The sequence below is a fragment of the Gavialis gangeticus genome, unplaced genomic scaffold (genome assembly GCF_001723915.1).
Source record: "Gavialis gangeticus isolate Ggan-Ray unplaced genomic scaffold, GavGan_comp1, whole genome shotgun sequence".
NCBI lineage: Eukaryota > Metazoa > Chordata > Crocodylia > Gavialidae > Gavialis > Gavialis gangeticus.
In genome coordinates this window covers 187,828,217-187,837,259 of record NW_017728992.1, presented here as the reverse complement: position 1 = coordinate 187,837,259, position 9,043 = coordinate 187,828,217, and the positions used below count along the sequence as shown (strand labels likewise).

Below are 9,043 nucleotides of genomic sequence, written 5' to 3'. Positions count from 1 at the left end.
GAGGTCTGCTAGGTCCCTGGAGAGCCAGGGGGGCTGCTGTGCCCTCCTGCTTCCTTTCCTCCGAGATGGAATTGAATTAGCTTGTGCATTGAGGATCGCTCCCTTGAGGAGCAACCACTCTTCCTGGACTCCTGTCCCCCTGGGGTTGTGGTCCCTTAGGGCGTGACTGACAAGCCTCCTGAGCTTGTCAAAGTCAGCTTTCCTGAAGTCAAGGACTTCAGTGTTGCTGACTTGCCAGCTTTACGGTGGATGGTGAAGGTGATCAGCTTGTGGTCACTGTCATCCAGCTTCCCATCAATCACTAGGTTGCTGATTAAGTCATCCCCAGTAGCCAATATCAGGTTGAGCAGCACTTTACCTCTCGTTGGCTTGTAGACTTCTTGAGTCAGGTAGAGGTCATCCACGCACAAGAGGAGGCTTGATTAAGAAACTTCCACTAGCTGTTTGAAGAAAGCCTCATCCACCACTTCCTTCTGGTCTGGTGGTCTATAGCAGACACCCACCACAACATCACCCTTGTGATGTGGACCCAGAGACCCTCAACAGGCCTATCTCCAGCTTCATACTGGAACACTGAGCAATCATATGGCTCTTTTACATAAAGTACAACTTCTTCTCTTCTCCCCTGCCTGCCCTTCCTGAAGAGTTTGTACCCATCCATGACAGTGCTCCAGTCATGCGAGCTCCCACCAAGTCTCTATTATTCCAATAACATCATAGTTCTGTGGCTGTGCAAGGACTTCTAGTTCTTCCTGCTTGTATCTCAGACTTTGTTCATTTTTGTACAAGCACCTGAAGTAACTATTCGATTGCCCTGATTTCTCAAGAAGTATGAGAACACCTCTCCTGTTCCCCCTCCTGCTTGCTTTTTCTGAAGTTCTCCCACTTCCCCACTTACCTCTGGGCTTTGGTCTCCATTCCCTGGTAACCCTAGTTTAAAGACCTCCTCATTAGGTTAGCGAGCCTGTTTGTGAAGACACTCTCCTCTCTCTTCATCAGGTGAATCCCATCTCTTCCCAGAAATCCTTCTTATTGTAAGAACATCCCATTGTCAAAGAAGCCAAATCTGGGCTGGTGACACTACCTGCGCAGTCAGGTGTTGATCTGCAGGATGCACCTGCTCCTGCCCAGGCCCTTTCCCTTGACTGGAAGGATTGATGATGTTAGGGTGACAATATTTGGATCTTAGAGAGCACTGGATTTGCAGCTGAATACAAAGGCTTTACCTGTGGCCTAGCAAAGCTGCTGACCACAAGGCAGAGTGGTGGTTAAGCCAGCCATTTGCTTATGTTAAGTAACCATTTTAACTGTCAACCATTTTCTGAGGGAAAAGCAGCAAGTGAATCTGTGTAAATCTGTGTGCTGTGAACCAGCTACAGCGAGGAACAAGATAAGATAAAGGGGCCCAAAAAGGGTGGGGATGATACAACCTAAGACAGAAAAACAGACTGGAATGTGGAAAACAACATGTAATTGGTAACATAATCCGAGATGACCATATGCAAAAAGGTGAATGGTGATTGACTAAAACGTGGAAGCTTCTGGAGGCTTCTTAACCAAAGTCCGCCCATTGACCGAAGAAAAGCAGTCAAGGTCTTAGACATGCACTCAAAAGCAAGAAGACATGTAAGTGAATGAAATACATAGGCAATTCCATGTAAATGAAGCAAACAGTAAACAGAGGCAGAGCTTGAAATGAGAGGAGAAATGGGTGGAACATAGGAGCGGCGAGGGTAGAATAAATGTTAATAAACATGAACCAAAGTGTATAAATGTGGAAAAAACTAGTGTTTGTGCCTGTTCCTCGTCTCTTATGGCAAGAGAGCTTGCCCGAAGCTGTCTCCATTCTGAATAAAGTTGTTGCGAGCAAGGTGTGCTGGTGTTTGCTCCCTGCTCTGCTCTGGCTAATGAGTAACAGGATCCACGGGTAATTGGACTATTGTCTCCCTCGTCATTGGGCATTGCATGGAGTTGGGGTCTAACAGATGAGAACACAACCTGAGGCCCAGACGCCCTCACCCTTGCACCCAGAGCCCTGTAGTCACTTTTGATCTGCTCAGGGTCTCTCCTGGCAGTATCATTGGTGCCCACATGGATGAGTAGCATGGGGTCATAGTCAGAGGGCTGGATGAGCCTTGATAGTCCCTCCATGTTATCTCGGATCTGGGCTCTGGGCAAGCAGCAAATTTCCCGAGACAATAGGTTACATTGGCAGATGGATCTCTCCATCCCCCACAGAAAGGAGTCTCCAACCACCACCACCCGTTGCTTCTTCTTGGTAGCGGTCATCTCGATCCTTCCCACTTGGTGAGACCTGGCCTGTCTTTCTCCACCAATGGAATATGCTCCTCTCTCTCTGCTGCTAGGGCTGCATATCTGTTCTCCAGACAAACCACTACAGGGGGAGGTGAAGATCTCTGCTTGCAGCCAGAAGTCACACACCTCCAGCTTGGAAAGGAATGGAATAGGTAGAGTCAGGGATGCTCACTGAAAGAAGTTTGGAGCAGTGAGCAAGAAGCCCTCCAGTCATGGGAATCGTCCTGTGCTCAGGAAGGGATTACCTGCCTCCTCACTGGACGGGCTGGCCTGTTGAAAAGTTATCATTTGATTCCCCCAGGTACCAATTTAATAGTGCACCTAGAGGCTGATTTCCTTCTTCTCGCTACTTGACCAGAAAGAGAGCAGACAGAGTTTTCAAGAAGTCTTCTTAATCCCCATCTTACAGGAGAAGAATATTGTTCCTAGAAGGGTAAAGTGAAAGGTCTCACTCCTGTCACATCCCGTTACCACAGAGGATATGAGCATCATCTTTGTAACAAACCTGAGGGCTACTTGCCTTGAGTGTAGACTTCCCCTTGGTCACTCCAGGTAGTGGACTGCCTCTTTGATGCTTTTACACTAATATAAATGCACTTTCTTTGCACTGCTATAAAATCCTCCTCAGCAACTCTCTGACATGGGTACAAAACGCCTGGTGAAAACATGCTTTTAAAAGTGATTTTGCCTCCCTTTGGTTAATCTCCATGAATGGATGAATGAATGAGCAAAAACAAAATGATACGAGATGGGGATAATAAGATGGTGGAAATAATAAAACAGGCAGGTAATGCACACTACAGCAGTACTCTGGTAAGAAATCCAACCCACTTGTCACTGAGAAATGTATAGGTGTATATACATGATATCTCACACAGTACAGAACATCCTCGAGTGGCAATGCAAAGCCAGTGACCCATGCAACTCCTCCAAATAACTTCTAGAGGTGCCACTGATGAAGAAAATGGAAGGGAAGTGGATTGTGAATTATTGATACCACATACTGCAAGTGAACTTTTGACATGACCATCTCTCCACTGTCAGTCCCTGTATGCTGTATGCCCTCCTTTAGTATCCAGATTTCAATCTGCCCTACACACATTGTTCTGTCCTATTAACAAGAGAACTCACTAGTGTAATACATTTTTGAACAAGAACTGTATTTTTGTAATAATTTCTGTACTAATCCTTCTGGAAAACATTTGTTTAGCACATTTCACCTAGTCATACTTGGAGAGGGGTTATAATTTTAAGATCTGATTGCAACTCCAAGTGGAGATGCATTTATTTGTGAAGCTCAGCTTACAACTCATATACGTAGATATGCCATAATGATGGCATTTGGAAAGGTAGTGTGGTGTACTTTGCAATTTAACTGGGCATATTTTGGTATACCTACTCATGCTGTGTGGTAGCTTGCTCTACCTTGGCTTCCTTAGGACTATTTATTAGAGAAGGTACTATTCATCTAGTCAATATGAGTGAGAATGTGAAAATTTGGCTAATAATAATGATATGTTCATTGGTTTTTAAATTATCATGGCATATTATTCTAATAGTATTATACTATTACTAATAGTAAATTGTTATAAAATATCATAGTCCTCTAAATTTTTCACCAAAGCTGTGCAAGTCATTGGTATTTTTGGTTCTCTGGCCAAGCCAAAACGTCAAAAAAGAATTAGGTTAAGGCAAATGAAAATGGTTTTTAGTTTTGTTGAAAAGGATTGGAATTTGAGTAAATTTAGTCTTGAAAAGTTATTTCCAAATGAAAAAAGTTAGATGTTTCATTTAAAATATTAACATTTATATGGTCTGACTTTTCTTAATTTTTCTGGTGTCTTTAGCTGAAACAATTTAAGTTTGGCATAAATGTGTAAATAAATTCCATGGATGCCATGCTTTGCTTTTCAGTGAATAATTAAACAATTTGCCTGAAATAATTAACTCAGCTCTAGTTTTCTAGATGCTAATAATGGACTCATTTGTATAGCTATAGAATCACCAAACCAGAACATTTTAGAAGCAAATTCACTGCTCGTGGGGCTGCTTCTCTGACTTGCCTCATGTAGGATGAGTCTCTCTAAAACAAATGATACATTCCCATAAGAAAAGGTTGAGGAGTCAAGTCTTTTAGGCAGGAGTAATATTTCCTACCTTGCAAGTACTCATGACCATCAGAAGAATGGTATCTTCAGCAGCAAAACGACCTCTTAAACGAAGCTGGAGCATTGACTCAGTATTGATTCAGAGCGAAGTCAGCTTCTTGTTGAAACAAACACCACTTCCTGTAGCACTGGGGTTTCTCTGCAGGGCTTCTGCCCGTGCTTTGCTTTAAGAGTTGAGAAGACAGTGCATGGTGGTATGGCTTCAGGCAATGAATGTCCTTTTTTTAAATCAGGAGGTAAAGGGTTTAGTACTATTTCTTGGATTTTTCTTATTCCCTCTAAGCCAGAGGGGATAGCCTAGAGGTCTACACACAGGCAGGAAAGATCCAGACTGGAGACACAGGTTCAAAGATTCAGCAACAAGGTGGGAAGAGTTGGATGACTCAAGGGATAGACATCATTAATCCCCAGGAAATTACACAAGGTAAGGTCATTGTTACTACTGTCATATGAGTGAAGTATAGTATTCGGGAATTATTTTAGATGTCACTCAGTTTCACTCGGTACTGAATACACTCATCGGTCAGGTTCCAGGAACACTTGCTCAACATCCAGCCCTCTTAAAATTCACAAGCTGAACTTTAGCCTTGGTATCAGCTGGCACAAGTTGAAAGGAGTTGCGTGTGCTTGGAGCCAGCAAATGATCTTGGCCCATTGCAGTCAGTGTCCTACTAAACCAGGTAACGATTGGATTGTGCAATGGTAACCAGCTGCTGTATGATACGGAAGGGGGAAAGCTCAGAAACAAACTTGTCTGTGCAGAAAGACGAATTTGCCGGCATTGCAGAAATCCTGGAATAGAGAGAGAACTTTCTCTGACGAGGCAGCCAAGTGAGAGAGTCTGGAACAGGAAACGCAGGTGCGGTGAATAGTGAAAGTACACAACCCAGGTTAAAGTGCTTTTGTGCCTAATGCTTCAGAGAAATTAGTCAAGAAGAACTCAACTGTGAAAATGCAGCTCCTGTATTTCTGCCAAGGTTATTGAGACCCATTTTGATCTGCTGAGCAAATGCTAGTTGCATAGTCTTATGCAGCTTGGGTGAACATCTCATGTGAGCAATTTTTTTTTTTTCAAGCTTGAAATCAGAGGGGCTCTGGCATATGAGCTCTTGTATAGTCCGATAAAGTGTTTCCTATGGAGAGAAGAAAGTAGTAATGCTGTTATACAAAGCCCAGGTGAGGCTTTATCTGAACTACTGGATACAGTTCTGATGGCCTTAGTGTTTTTGGGGCCCCTTAGAGGCATATACTCAGGTAAATATTAATCCACCACAGTTGTATCATGGATCTTTTTAATATTCTTTGGAGGAATTAGATAAATAGTTGAGTGTTAAAATGCAAATAGAGCCACTTCCTTGCAAAACTTCGCCCCCCACAAAAAAATTTGGGTCCCCTAAAGTGTGGGGCAGTCGCCCGGTTTGCCCTCCCCTAAGGCCGCTACTTTGATCTCCCATGTTCAAGAAACAAGACTCAGACTGGAAGAGGTGCAGGGACACAGATGTCCAGTATGGTCAGGACATGGAGGCTTTCTCACCTGAGAGGAGATTAAAAGGGTTTGGCTTGTCTAGCAAAATGAAGACTGAGGGGAAATATGGTTGTTGTCTCTACAGAGATCCTAGATGTAAATGCAAAGTAGAGAGAAGAGCCATTGAAACTGAAGGGCTATGCTGGCACAAGAACAAATGGGTATAAACCAGGGATGAATACATTTAGGATGGGAATGAAGAGATTTCTAAGCAAAACAGCTTGCTTTGTGGGTAGCCTTCCACTATGAGGAGTGGAGGCAAAAAACCCTAGCTCGTTGGAGGATGGAGTTTGATCAGTTTATGGACAAAATTATATGATACAACTGCCTACAAGAGCAAGGGAAAGGAGTCGATGATCTGGGAAGTCCCTTCCAATCCTGTATTCCCAACTGGTATTTTTGTAGTGGATTGTCTGGCTCTTCCTTTTAATCATTTCCTTACAGCAGTTAGGACAAGCATTCAACTTGCTCTTCACACCCCCACCCCAACCTGAACTGTTCTCCCAAGACGTGCAGCACATAATTGAAAGCAGGCTGCATATTTTTGTGTATAGCCGCTTTTTCATTCAAATTACCTTTAAACTTAGCCAGATTGGAGGCGTAAATAAAGGCAGAATACAGCCTGAAGTGTTGTAATAAAAAGTACCTAATGGGCTTCTGTGGGATGTGAATTAATCTGTTTCATGAGGGGAAAGATGTTTGATAACTCCGTGAATATGCTGTCAGGGATGCATTTCACCCCTCCAAGAATGTACTATTCTAGGTACTGTACTCAGTCAAAATCCCCCATTGAATTTTACCCTCTAATGTCTATATAATAACGGTAATATATATTCTTAGCACATAAGCAATAAATAGGAAGCATTCAAAAAGACTGTCTTCCAGAGAAAATTCAAGATCTTATGGGATACACATTAGTTCCCACAATAAAAGAACACAAATCAAAATAGTGACTGAACAGCAGATGAGTGAATGATTATGCTGGGCTTCTAATGAAACCATACTATAAAAGGCATTAGAAAGATTGATTAGTGTTCAGTTAGCTGACAACACTACCAAATACGTTCATAGTTGTGATGAATCTACACAGAAATATTTCTTCGTGAGCGTGTCTGTGTGTGTATCCGTGCTTGTGTTGTTATAAGTTATTTGTTGCAGGCTTTTTTTATAGTATAATAAAGAAACTTGACTTGCAGCTCTTCACACTTTGCACTCCACTGTGAATACTCTTGCAAAGGACGGTTCACAAAATCACTCATTTTCCATACATCTGACAGTCATTTCAATTAACACATTGATCAGCGTATTTACAATATGCAGAGCTAAATAAACATATTTAGGAGGAAGCAAGATGGAGCAAGCCGCTTAGTTGGGTTAAAAAAAAAAAAGAGTTTAAACTGAATCCTAGCCAGGAGTTACTGATGCTCAGAGTATAGAAGGATTAAAGATCAGGAATGAATATTTTTTATGGGGAATGAGAGTTACAATAGGGAGGAATGAAAACAAAGCCAGTGGCCAGATATTCAGCTGGTGTGAATGTGTTAAGTGTCACTGCCTTTCACGGGGCCACGCCAGTTCATAGCAAATGTGGATCCAGCTGTAAGAGTTTGGAAGGATGATAAACCCTCAGGATTTAGGGCCTAAACCACTCTGCCTCTGTGAGAAACTAGATATTGGGCTATAGGGATCTGTGGTGTGACCAAGTATGGCATTCATGTTCTTACCTCTCATAGGGAGTTGGGAGGAAATTTGAACTCAAGCAAATTGTTCAGTAACCACCAACTGCTGGGCTTTTGCATCTAGTTTTTTTGCAAGTGTCTCTGAAACAGACTGCGCAAGCCATTGTTTGTTGGAAGGTATTCAGCTAGAAGATATAGTCCAGCTTAGCAGTATCATACCTCTTTGTCCCAAAATGTTCATATCTAAGTGACTATGGTATGATGTATATAGTTATAGGTTACAAGGCTATTATAGGAAATGTTTTTATGTCATTAATGTAATAAAACCATTTTTGAGCTCCTGGAAATCAGTCTGTAACTTTCAACCAATTTTTCAGTCAGTTTCTGTCGCTGCTGAAGTCAGTGGCAAAATTCCTACCAACTTCAATGGAGGGATGTTGCAGCTCTTGGATGCAAAACTAGGCTTGATATGTTGTTAAATAAGCAACACACTGGGCATGTCTACATGTGCACTTTAATGTGCATTCACCTATTTTAATGCGCATTAAAGCATCACTAAAAAAACCCCATGCTCTTTAGTTAATGTGCATTAAAATCAGATACTTGGGCATACATCTGGGGTTCTGGAAATCCAGCACATCAGAGCAGACTCAATTAATCGAGTCTGCTGGAGCATATAAATCGACGCACTCTGGCAGCCTTGCACATCACATGTGTAAGTGGTGCAGTGCACTTCCACGTTGAGAAAATGGCAGCAATGCACTTTGAACTAAAACATGTTTGATGTTCCATGTTCTAGCAGACTCCAGCTTCACATGTATTAGCATCCCCACCCTGAAAAATGGTGGTGGGGTGCTTTGAACAAAAGCTTGTTCAATGAGCTTTAGTTCAAAGCACGCTGCCACCATTTTTCAGGGCGGGGACGCTGCTACAATTAACATTCCAGGTGCTTTTAATTAGAGCAGGTCTTGGAGGCGCACAAATTAAAGCTCTCTCTGCCTTCTGGAGCACATCTATAAATGCTCCATGCTGTTTAGTTAATGCTCATTAAGACAGGCTAATGCACATTTTCCTAGTACCTCACAATGGAGAGTGCCTGTAGATGTGCAGGGAAGCTTCCCCGATGCACTGTAATTTTTTACAGTGTGTCAGAACAGACTTGATTAATTGACTCTGCTGGAGCATACCAATTATCGTGCTCCAGGTAGCCTCTGCATCTTGTGTATCAGCATCCCTGTGCTTCAAAATGGCAGTGGGGGCACTTAAACTAAAGCTTGTTTGGTGAACTTTAATTAAAGCACCCCTGCCATCATTTTGAAGCACAGGAATGCTGATACACAATATTCTGCAGCGCG

General features: G+C 42.5%; 1 long non-coding RNA gene across 1 annotated transcript in view; it reads left to right on the top strand.

The window, feature by feature from the left end:
* Positions 1–3,749: 3,749 nt before the first annotated feature.
* Positions 3,750–9,043, top strand: part of LOC109305194 — a 7,624-nt gene continuing 2,330 nt past the window's right edge. Inside the window, exons 1-2 of the long non-coding RNA XR_002099584.1 lie at positions 3,750–4,908; positions 5,012–5,164. This is a non-coding gene — a long non-coding RNA (uncharacterized LOC109305194). The remainder of the gene's footprint in view (positions 4,909–5,011; positions 5,165–9,043) is intronic.